Below are 13,180 nucleotides of genomic sequence, written 5' to 3' on the forward strand. Positions count from 1 at the left end.
GGTCATTCTAAGTGTAAGAATATAAATCAGAGACGGGGGTCCTAACTAATCTCCTTATGACACCACGGCCTTGGCAGAGCTGCCCCGGCCGCATCTAGAGGCCTGCCAGTAATCTGTATACTGCAGCACATGTCCTGCCATATAAATAAAACCCTAGGTTACCACTGCAAATCTAAAATTATGTATCCAACAGATGGCATAGGGAAGGGAGATTTTATTTGGCTGCTGTATCAGACCTCTTCAGCAAGTGTTTTCAGAATATCGATGACTTCAGTTATATCGGAATTAACTTTACCAAAATGTGAACAGCAGAGAGATTTGCAAGGGGAAACAAACAAAACCTGGCCAAAAAAGGACAAGATAAAATTAAGCAAATTTTACAGAAAAAAAAAAAAAAGTTACTAAAAAACAATAAATCATGGGGCAAAAAAGGAGCCCAAAGAGCCTCATAGGTGAAGAAATCAAAAGTTGTGGCTCTAAGGGTCCTTTTACACAGAGATCGGACAGATTGTTGAAGCCATTAGTCAGGAATGGATTCAAAAAGTGAAGTCTGTTCCAGGCTTTGGCTTCAATAAATCTGTCAAATAATGTGTGTAATCTCTATGTATAATACACACTTTTTTTACTTGAACGATGTATATATATTCGTTCAAGTAAAAAAAAACAATTCAATAGTGAAAAGTAACCATGTATATTTGTGCCCAAGTTCTAATGCCCAATCTAAATTGCCAACAGGCCTCGCGATTGCACAGTATGAGCAGCAAATCACCACAATTTTTCAATACCAAAAAAGGTTGGCACATGAGCCAGCATCTTCCAGTACAAAATGTAAGGAGGCACCATAGAGGATTTCCCATAATTAATACGTTCTAGTCCTCTGGTAGGACCAGGGCCGCTTTAACCAGAGGGCACATGGTGCACGTGCACCGGGCCCACTGGTTAAAGAGGCCCCCCCCCCCCCCCAGCAGGCCGGCCGTTGCTATGTGCGACCAATGCGGTCGCACAGGGCTCCAGCCCCCAGCCTGTCAGGGGGGAGCGCCATGGATGGGTAAACTACTTACCCCTCCATGGCGCCCCCTGCAGGGCCCCCCCCCCCGTCCGCTGCTGCCTCCGCCCGCTGCGGAGCTTCAGCAGCAGCGATACTGAGAGAGCCATTGGCTCCCTCCCTGTCAGTCACTCTTGTGGCCGCACTTCCTGCGGTCACAAGAGGCCGCACTCTCCCTCTAGCGCCCGACGTCACTGGAGCGTCGGCGCGAGGGTAAGGGGAGTGCAGCCTCTTGTGACCGCTGCAGTGCGGCCACAAGAGGGAAGAGAAGAGGAATGCGTGGACCTAGGTGAGTAAAAGTGTTTGCTTTTTTCAATGTTATATAGCAGCTATATACTATGGGGGAAGCACAGGGGAGCTATATACACTATGGGGGAAGCACAGGGGAGCTATATACACTATGGGGGAAGCACAGGGGAGCTATATACACTATGGGGGAAGCACAGGGGAGCTATATACACTATGGGGGAAGCACAGGGGAGCTATATACACTATGGGGGAAGCACAGGGGAGCTATATACACTATGGGGGAAGCACAGGGGAGCTATATACACTATGGGGGAGCACAGGGGAGCTATATACACTATTGTGGGAGAGCACAGGGGAGCTATACACTATTGTGGGAGAGCACAGGGGGGCTATATACTATTGTGGGAGAGCACAGGGGGGCTATATACTATTGTGGGAGAGCACAGGGGGGCTATATACTATTGGAGAGCACAGGGGAGCTATATACTATTGGGGAGCACAGGAGTCTATATACTATGGGGGAGAGCACAGGGGGGCTGTATATAACTGAAGGAGCACATGAGGGTCTATATATACTACAGGGACACCTTAAAACTATGGAGGCACAGAGGGGTGTAACTATGTAGGGGTACAGAGGGGTGTAACTACTGTATAGGGGTACAAGGGACCTAACTACTGTATGTGTTGTAGCCTAAAATATTTGTCTGGCAGATTCTGGAGAGAAGATTCACAGCCAGGAGAAGACTTCAAGGTGGCCCAGGCTGGATGGAGAGAAAAAGAAAAAGGTGACAGACTGTATGTATTGGGGCTCTTGATACAGTGTGGGGGCAAATTCAGTACATTATACAATGTGCCGAAAGGTAAGGGGGGGGGGGGGCACTCTTGAGGGCTGTGCACTGGGCCCACCAATGTATTAAAACGGCCCTGGGTAGGACACCCTACATATTTCTTCAGATACTGTTCACACCAACAGGCGATGCTCATGGAATCACAAGGTGCTTACAAATGCAATAGCCAAAACTAAAAAACTTTCATTCTCAAGTCTTTGCATAGTGGCTTACGTAACATGCTAACAAATATAAAATAAATTAAATTAAAAAAATACACAGCATGGAAACTGACGACAATTTACAGGAACAACCAGCAAAACTATAGTTCCAGAGACTAAACTAAATCAAGATCAGGGTGTTTCTTAAAAAAAAAAAAAATAATAATAATAATTAACACCCCAAGGCCATGTTCACACATTGTAATACAACGTTGTATTATTTCTGAACGCAGCCTTGGGGTGTAAATCCTTTTTGGTGGTTATGAAAATATTACACCCAGTATTACGCTTTCACCTTACTATGCTGGATACAGGGTCACAGGCAAGTCAATACAGGTGAGAGGAAGTTTTAATATACGTGATTATATTGTACGTCGGGGAAATAAGTGACAGCACAAACCAACCCCCCTCCCTCCCTTTCTAAGAATTGTGAATTTTCAAGCCCCGGGCTTATAAGCCATATAAACAGAGCTTTGTCTGAATCCATAAGCTAAGCACTTCTAAGTACTTCATACCTTACGCGGATCCACCTTTATTGGGGGAGGCGGACAAAATTGTTGCTAAATAGAAAGAAGTGACCACACCTCGAAAAGTGCACAATAGGGCCTTTACACCTGAACTCTCATCCTAAATACATGTACCACATCTATGGTTCATCAGTGCCAACAATTAAGATGATCTGTGTCAGACAAGACTGCATAGACAGCGCAGATACCTAGGTCAAACCTACCGCCCTTCAGAGGCTCTAAAACTACAATAGCCAAAACCTCAGCCGTCCAAGTATCATGGGAATTGTAGTTTTGCAACAGCTGGAGGGCCACAGTTACACATCTGACCTGGATAATGTGTTGGTCTCAATTCAAACTCATTACCATATTTGAAGGCCACAAATAAAAAATAAAAATGTAAAAATAAAAATACACAACTCCCAAGTAACATTGGGGTCAACCAGATGGACATGTTTACTATGCAATATTTCACTGTACTAAAATATTAACTGTGCATAAACCCCATATTCACTCCCTGGTGTGAGTCTTTGGAAGGGCACTTATCTGATATAGGTGGGGAGTCTGGTCAGGGTCTAAAGCAGAGACTCCTAGTTATGAATCATGCGCATGTGGCTCTGTGTCTACTACTACTGCTGCTATATTCTATCTATGGGACACGGTACAGTTCTGCCCTTGGCATTTTAGGGATACTTTAAAGACAAGAGCGGGTGTGTAACAATTAGAGCTCCTATTCTCATGACCAATAAGGATAGTAACCTGCTAGGAATACTCTGAAGCCTGCAATTGAGTTGGAGGGGAATTCTAATTCCAAAAAAACTTGGGGGACAAGATATATAGATAGAACATCCTGGAAAACCGCTTTAAAAGTCCAGCCTCAGCTAACCTGACAGGTGGCAGTGGCAAGCATTATAGTTAAGCATTGCTTACCTCTCCCCATGCCCATGATGTGCCATCTGACCGGCCGCGGGAACCCGCTGGAATTGTGATGTCACGATTTTTAAGTGAAGCCATCAGTGCAAAACCTCTCTGACCTGTCAGGCGTTTGCTGATCAATACAGGACTAGGTGTTGAGACCACCACTAAATTGCTAAAAGGAAGGGACGAGGAAGCCCTTGGCCGGACGCCCTACATCTCTGCTCTGGAGGCCGTAAGCAGCAGAATACCGGCCGAGCAGAGATTAAGGGCAAAGCTCACCCATCACAACCTCGGACAGCAGAAGTTTTATGACATGATAGGTCAACATTTCTTTAGAGACGATCATGTTCAATATTAAGATTGACGTATCATCCTATATTGGTCATGTTTGCCAAAACCTTGCTACAAGGTCAACAGTCCGTATTAATTAGCCTTCCTCAATTAAAGAATAATGGAACCCATTACCTGTGCAGGGTTTGTAAGGGTAAAAGCAACTATTATTCCACCAGCATTCATGGCTCATTTGTAGCAGTGTTCTATAGGGAGAGGAATTAGTGAGCGACCCATTAGGCACATCGCTAATCTCTGACCACTAGATGGCTCGTGTCCTTCCTGCATTTTTTTCCGGCTGTCAAGACAGACATTTAGTCCCCTGAAGCAGAACAGGAAACATTGCTAAAAAGACAAATTTTCTTAATCTCCCACTGCAAATTTAAAACACACACACACACACACACACGGTTGGATGTAAATACTTTAGAGAAGAGCCATTGATTAACATATATACACACACTTAAGGAAAATGCTTATAAAGGGCTTTTTTCCTTGCCCTTACTTCTGCATCAAGGCTTCACTTCCTGGATAACATGGTGTAATGACCCACTCCCAGAGCTGTGCGGGCTGTGGCTGCTGGAGAGGATGATGGCAGGGGGACACAGACACAGGGCACTGGAGGGACACTGAGCATGCCCCAGCCATCATCCTCTCCAGCAGCCACAGCCCGCACAGCTCTGGGAGTAGAGTCGTGACATAACGATTTTATCGATTCCAGGAAGTGACATGTTATCCAGAAGTGAAGCCTTGATGCAGTCGTAAGTTCAGGGGAAAAAAGCACTTTATAAGCATTTCCCGTAAGTGTTTATTGGTGATTTGTATAACTTTTGGGAGGCAATACAATACTCTAATAAAAATTTTTGCTGGACTTCTTTAATGGAATGATTGTGGAGGGATCAGTCACTCACACTTCTGTATTGGTCTTGTGTACAGGCCTACGTACTGTATGGTACTTCCTTAGGCCTGTATACATAATTGAGGAGTAGAAGTTAAAATTCATCATCATTGTATTTAAAATAAAAACATTAAAATCTAAAAAAAAAAAAGGATAAACTGGTGTGAACAGTGGAGAAGAAAATCCAGGGAGAGTGCCATCTCTTCATACTTTTGCTTTGAAAGTAACAGCTGTAACCGCTTCCACCAGCAGGCGGACTGGATTCTCAGTTACAGACCAGTATAACTGTGCCAAGGCTTAGCACCTGTGATCCTGCTCTTCTTTCAGTAATATTTACAACATGAACAGATAAGCTCCGCACCACTAACATGTATTAAGACACCGACAAAGTAAGAGTCTTAAGTTCACCGCTTGCTGGAATCCTATAATAAGCAAAAAAAACACATTTATGCCTCTAAAAGTGGTAAGACCATTAACTATAAATGCAACTTCATAGTGCATAAGCCCTGACTTACCCCCAGCTGTTTATCCCACCAGCTTATGCATCTTTAAAGGGGTAGGCAATAAAAAAAAAAAAAAAAAAGGTTTTTCAAATTAACTGGTCCCAGAGATTTGTAATTTAGTTCTAATTAATAAAAAAACCTCCAGTCTTCCAGTACTTAGCTGCTGCATGTCCTGCAGGAAGTGGTGTATTCTCAGTGTGACAGTGCTCTCTGTTGCCACCTCTGGCCATGTCAGGAACTGTCCAGAGCAGCGGCAAATTCCCATCGAAAACCTCTCCTGCTCTTCAAAGTGGAAAGAATACACCACTTGTGCAGGACATAAAGCAGCTGACGAGTACTGAAGGAAGACTGGAGATTTTTCAATAGAAGTTACAAATCTCTGGCACCAGTTGATTTAAAAGGAAAAAAAAATTGTGGTGATCAACCCCTTTAAGAAAAACAACAAGTTCAAAGTGTCACTGTGGAAACTGATTTCCTGTTTGAGAGAAGTCAGAAAACAGGAAGAAAACTGCATCCCACGTCATCTGAGCGCTCAGAGAAGGCAGTCATGTGATTGATGGACACATTGAGCCGTGACTCTGTACTGGCCGGAACTCCTGTGTTAGTCTTTTTTCTTCTAACCAGCACAAGTCAAAAAAATCTGCCTCCATAAGACTGGACCTGGATACAATAAGTATAGCTGTTATATAGCTGCCTTCAGGAGACTGGACCTGGATACAGTAAGTATAGCTGTTATATAGCTGCCTTCAGTAGACTGGAGCTGGATACAGTAATATAGCTGTTATATAGCTGCCTTCAGGAGACTGGATCTGAATTTCGGCTTTGTTTTAGAGCATAAAAATAATGAATGTACATAGTAAACTTGCTTTATATCACATCTGTTGATTTAGATTGTGAAAGTTATAAGTGACACTTTAAGCTGACCATATGTATAAGGGTATGTGCACACTACAGAATACGCACAGATACTTCAAGCGGATTCCGCCAAGTGGACTCCACTTAAAGTTCCAGCCATCCCATAGACTCCATGATATTCGCTGGCGAATTCCGCTGTCCAAAAAGAGTCCATGGAGCCTCGGTTACTAGTCTCAAAACACAGAAATAGCCAGATATCCCTAGCCTGTTGCCACAGGACTCCTTCAGATTGGGAGAGCACTACACCACCCTGATCGATAACCACTTAACTCCCACTCTGTTGCGAGTATTTGAACATAAATAGGGAAACCAGGATGGCCTCTTTTGTGTCAAAGTCTAACTCAAGGCGTGAGTATTGTGACATGACAAGGGCTTGCCAAGGCAGGCATCCATCCACAGACAGCTGTTTCGGGCTATTTGCCCCTAGTCAGTGTGGAGCAGGATTCTGGCTAGTTGGGGCAATGACATGGACTCCACTGATGCCCCAAAAAATTTAAATAAGCATAAGAGGAAACTTCATTGAGTACTTCATTGGAATGTTTTCACTGAGCTCAGCGATTGCTGTATTTTGTTGTCGAATTCCGCTGTCCACCCAAAGAATTGACATGGGGTTGTCTGAGGGAAGTCTCTCCACATTGTAGCCACCAGCTGAAAGAACCAATCCACAGGGTAGTCGAAAGCCACCTAATAAATCTCTGGCACCAGTTTATTTGAAAGAAAAAATTTTTGGTGAACAACCCCTTTAATGGCATAACTAGAAGGCCTGTTCTACACCATGTGTGCAACCTGTGACAAACGGCTCATGTGCTGGCTTTCTATCACAGACTTACGATGCAGTGTTCTCCCAAACAGCCAAAGCCCTGTGCTGCTGAACTGACTTACCATACATTAAAACTACAAGTTTACAAAAGTTCAAAGAGGAAATTATAGTAAACCTGCAGGGCAATGGGGGGGGGCCGAGGCTCTTCCCGCTAAGCTTAGTCTCTTTGGATCGGCAAGTACAATGTAAAACTGCAGAGGTCAAAGTTCTGCACAAAGTTTACACAAAATCTGCTAGATCTATTTGCCAGAAAACTAAAGCACAAGCCGTAATAAACCGGCTGAAAAGTTTTCTGAATGAAATTTTAAAGAAAATGTGTTTATATGAAACTTTTGAGGATCCCATTAGGTAATCAAAAGCAAAACAGATGACTTCTTTCCAAGGTATGGCAACGCAAAAACGGAGGAATATTTTTATTGGAAATTGAAAAAAATATAACTGCCATATAACCAGAGAACATGAAGTTCTAGATCAAAAGCCAGTCATCGTATCACAGGGATGGGTAAACTTACAACAATATCTGAATCTCTTGAAGTATATTGATTTAAGGGTCAGGTGTAAGCCGCCTCATGACGCACTTGTGGGCAGAAAAGAATTCGACTTGCAATAAAATCTGCTTGTAGTAGACTACTAGCCTGGTGAGACTGCTCAGGGAAGGGAGAAGAGTAAGATTTAAAGGGATTATTCATTGCTACAAAAACATTGCCATCTTCATTTTCTTAGTGTAAAGCGGAATTGTGGCTCTCCGACCATGCTGCACTCTTGTTACATTTCATCCGTGGCAGTTCCTCCTCCTGAATAATTTCATCTAGGTTTTCAGTTTCTATGCCACTAATTATGCGCACGTCCAGTGTCCTAAATGTGGTCAAGTGCCGTGGCCAGGAGGAGCGACGCACACACTGACAGAAGTCAAAATTTTCCCCTGAGGATGCCGGAGAGGCCGGTGCGTGCCACAAGCTGCACAGGAGATTTATTCAGTGCTGCAGGGAACCAATTGGGCTGATTAGTTCCCTTTAAATTAAGTGGTACCATAGCCGGGTTATTGCACCTTCTTTAGTTTCTGTAGACCCATGGGAAATGGATCCCCCATCCCCTAGTACTTCAATGCTTTTTCTAAGAAAACCCTATCCTGCAGACACCATCTTTAAAGGAAACTATAGCACAGTCAGGTGAGGTGGTAGTGCCATTTTGCAGGAAAAACTTTAAAGGGAATGTAATGTTAAATCAGCACAGCAACCCCTCCATCCTTGGATTTCTAGCGATCCCAAATGACCATAAAAATATCAGATAAGGGAAACCCATAATTCACTAAAAAAATAAAATAAAAATGGAATACTGGCCTTAGGCCATGTTACGCATAGTTCGAAAACTCGTTACATGGTTCAGTTTTAAACAATAATCATTTTGTGTAATAACAGGCAATTAAACGACCAATGAGAAATCGAACATTTGATAAAATCTGGACCTATTTTCATCTTGTTCACAAATCAGTGTAACAAGTTGTTCCCTGGTCTATCAGCCAGGAGAGGATGAGCGCAAGAACGACCTAAAGTAACAATCGTCCTGTGTAACAATGAACAATTTAAGATAGTTTATCGCCGAAAAATTGTCCCATGTAATACCACCCTTAGGGTCCTATTACACAGAGCGGTTTTTAACAATTCCAAACAAAATTGTTTATCGTTAACCAGAAATCATTCACCATATTACACAGAACTATAATCGTTAAGATACGATCGTTACTATGATCGTTTATTCCTTCTGATCCCAGCAAAACAATGAACAATGTGCAATTACACTGAACGATTAGTGAACAAATGCAAACTTGAGGAAACGAATGTGGAATTAAAGCAAACAATTAACGATAATTTTACGATCAGACATATGAACGATTTTTCAAACATTGGCTGCAATTAGCACAGAACAGTCGTTTAAATTCAAATAACGATTTTTTGCACGATAATCGTCCCATGTAATACCACCTTTACTGTGAAGCTAATCTGCATAAAGCAAATGGCTACCATGACAATACATGGCTGTACAGTAACCTAAAGGCTCTTCTGTAGAATAGAACTCTGAAGTGCACAGGGCAGATCGAGGCATCCGGGGGGTTCATTAAAGGGTCCGCTCCTCTAGTGCATCACACACTGGTGGGCTTTACCCAAGCATGACTGTCCATAACAGCTTTAACATAAAATCCAGTATAGTTTAAAAACTACATTTCCATATAAAAAGAACTTACATATAACCCACATCTCTATTCTATAATCTATATTTATTACAAACACACACAAACGCAGCGAATATGTCTAAGTTTATTTTAAGAACAAGTGGACAGAACGACCCATCGCGCACATTACATTAGTGAGATTTTTCTGTTGAGGAAATTATATTTTTGTCCTCTCTAACTGTACTAGAATATGCTGTAAAGTAACAAGGTGTACTCATTACAGTGACGGGAAACACGCAGCTGGACACCTAGAAATGGATTACTACTTCGCTAGTGTTGTACGATTTTCTTTGAATGTCCTCACTGTAAGATGTTAAAGGAGCAAGCCATGGCATATCCGAGTGATACTTCTGGAACCTTAACTATCCTGAGAGCGAGGGACCGCCCCACCTCAGCCAGAGATTAGGTCCTACCTTCAGAGAGGTTGTCGCGGAAGCAGGATGCAGAGAGAAGATTGAGGGGGGGGGGGGGCACCCGAATGGGAGCAGAGAAGGGAAACGGGGCTTTGAAGAATCTCACTAAGTAACCACCCAGACGGAATCAAATTTTTACTCTTGGGCAAAAATACTCTTAAAGTGTCACTGTCGTTAATTTTTTTGCAGAAATCAATAGTACATGCAATTTTAAGAAACTTTGTAATTGGGTTTATTAGCCAAAAAATGCATTTTTATCATTAAAAAGCAGTCTGACGCTCTGAAGTGTAAGGTATTCTGCGAGTTATAGTTCGACTGAAAACATGTCATTCACAAGGGAGTTGTCGCAGATCCAGATGAATCCAGGATCGGGCCAGGTATGTCGCTTTTACCAATTCTTCTTTGGTGGGCCTCAAGGATCATTTCCTCTGGTGGGCCCCAGGTACCCCAGTCCTACACTGAGTTTGGAATTTTCATTCCGCTGCCAGTATGTTACATGGCCCCTTTAACCAGAGTGAAATCTGCTGCGGATCCGGTACGTGTGAAGCTACCCCAAGACTAAAAACTCTACGTAAATCTAAGGATCAAAGTAAAATGCCTAACAGAAATATCTGGTGTAAAATGAATTAGAAAAAAAATTTAATTATACAATTGAAAATTGCAGCAGTAGTCAATGACAGGAAGCCTTTGTGTGCTTTCAAGGGGAGGTTCTACAAAATTTTGGAAACAAAATCTGCATAAAAACAAGAACAGATTTGGTTTCTGAGTAAAGACACAGATGAACAGACCCGGCACAAACTACACTAGGATCCAGAGGTTGGCCACGTTTAGATTAGAACAGATGTGATTATTTATTAATCTAAACAGAGGCACACAAGTAGATCCACTTTCCATCCTTTTTTGCAAAAACGGATGAAAAACAGAATGTAAAAAACTTAGTGTGGCCCCCAGCCTTACTTACAAGTTTAGATGTCTGCTCACAATCTAGTTTTAGGAAACCACCACTACTAGAGATGAGCAAACCTGGAGCATGCTCGAGTCGATCCGAACCCGAACGTTCGGCATTTGATTAGCGGTGGCTGCTGAAGTTGGATAAAGCCCTAAGGCTATGTGGAAATCATGGATATATAGTCATTGGCTGTATCCATGTTTTCCAGACAACCTTAGAGCTTTATCCAAGTTCAGCAGCCGCCACTAATCAAATGCCGAACGTTTGGGTGGACTCTAGCATGCTCGAGGTTCGCTCATCTCTAACCACTACATCTGTGCACCTTGGCTGATGGCTGCTCTGAGGCTCTTCAGTACATACACAAGGACTTTCTGAAGTATCCAATAACCTTACACAAAGTGAAAGTGTTAGTGTATAAGGGTGCAGTTCAATCGAGTGGTTAAATCACCCGCGTCTTCTTTCTCACATTCACACATTGGTAAAACAGACTAAATTTAATAGCCCAAAACTATAGGCCAAGCTCTATATAGGCAGCTATTGTTAATTATTCCAATATATTCATTAAAAAGTTAAATATAAAAGCCTATTAAAGACACTTCTAAAAACCCAAATTCTTTGTGGCCACTAGGGGTCATGATTAAACAAAGAACTGCCCATCATCTCTCGGCACCTGCACACAGGCGGGAAGGGGTTTATTCACATGATGTATAGAGTGGACCATCTTGAAGCTAGTGATGTCACACATGACAGCCATTAATCCTCCACCAGCTGTTTCATGGTAAGAATCTGCACTCTGACTTCATTCTGCGCACCAGCTGGGCACATGGGGTGAGCCGACTTCAACGGCTTCAAACAGCTGTGAAACTACCAGCAAACATGAAAATATTTAGTGTCAGATACCCATTAAAGCAGGTTACATGAAAAAAGCAGGGCGACTCATCAAGCCAATGCTCCCATCAAGTGCAAGGACCGCCAAAAACTGACCAGGATGGGTCTGACCTTATCACACACACTGACAGTTACTGGTGGGTGTAGTGCGAGTTGCCCCTCATCTATGGCTGTCAGATGATTGGAACTAATGGGGTTCACTACTCGAATGCAGAGCTTGGGCACCGCCTCGGTTCCAGTGAAAAGCATTAAAGCATTTTAGTACTCGCTCGTCTTTACTAGGCAGGATTGCAATTTAGAACTAAGAAAACTGGGTGACATCTCATCTTAAAGGGTCATTTATAGAAAAGAAATATACTCTCAAAACAATCGGTGCCAAAAAACGTGTGCAGATTTGTACGCTTCTTGTGCAGATGCCGGTGCTGACAACTTCAGTTTGCAATGGAAACGTCCAGTATCTGCAAGTCCTGTTCTTCTCATAGGACTCACAACACAAACTCTAGTATAGCTGCATCTACACAGGAAGGTTAATGGCCCACACGGTGAGGTACGCTTTAAGACAATAGATTAGCATTACTTGACCATGCTCGAGTCCCATCGTTTGGCATATGAAATTCAGACAAAAAAATAATAAGATTTTTATGTCTTCAGCAAAAAGCAGCAGCTGAGAACTAGGGGAAGGAGTTTGAATAGATAACAAGTATGGAAGGAATTGTTAGTCTCACCATGGGCAGCAACATATCAAAAGTTATGTTTAAGTGGAATACCCCTTTAAAGCGTAACTCATTTCAGGGCCATTTTTCTGAAAACATTAAATAACAGTACAAGCGATTTTCAGAAACTCTGTAATAGGTTTAATGTACTAAAAAAAAAAAAGTTTCCTTCTGTACTGAAAAAGCAATCTCCCAGCCTCCCCCCTCACATCAGATGAAGCAGGATTTCTGTCTCCATTATGTGGCTATGGAGAGGGGAGGGGCTTTTAGGAGTAACTGAGCACGGAGCAGTCCTGCAGAGCACAACACCCTGCAATCTTCTCTTAGTAAGTTCATAGATAAGCACTGACCTTTCTGACACCTGAATTTAGCATTTTAGCTGCCCAGAGAGTCTACAAACAGCTGACCTTCATGTCACCTCTTCCTGCTCCCTCATCTCCCTCGGCCCCTCCCCCCTTCATAGGCTTACAATGGAGAGAGCAGAACCAGTCTTCACTGGCTTCTCTGTAATGAAGACGTGTTTGCCTGATAATGCACAGATAAGAAGTCGGGGGGGGGGGGGGGGGGAGGCTGGGAGATAGCCTCCTTCTGTACTCAAGAAGCATTTTTGGCTGATGAAACCTATCACAGAGTTCTTAAAATCGCTTATACTACTGATTTCTGCAATAAAAAACATGAGTTACGCTTTAAGGGATTACTGGCATCTCCCTTTTCAACTTTACAGCCGCACAGTCCCAGTTTACGTGGGGGAATCC

General features: G+C 42.9%; 1 protein-coding gene across 3 annotated transcripts in view; it reads right to left on the bottom strand.

The window, feature by feature from the left end:
* The window catches only part of DIS3L2 (DIS3 like 3'-5' exoribonuclease 2), a 152,022-nt gene that overhangs the window by 100,163 nt on the left and 38,679 nt on the right, over positions 1-13,180 (bottom strand). The gene's annotated exons all lie outside the window — the stretch shown is intronic.

Source organism: Dendropsophus ebraccatus, chromosome 6 (genome assembly GCF_027789765.1).
Source record: "Dendropsophus ebraccatus isolate aDenEbr1 chromosome 6, aDenEbr1.pat, whole genome shotgun sequence".
In the NCBI taxonomy this organism is placed as follows: domain Eukaryota; kingdom Metazoa; phylum Chordata; class Amphibia; order Anura; family Hylidae; genus Dendropsophus; species Dendropsophus ebraccatus.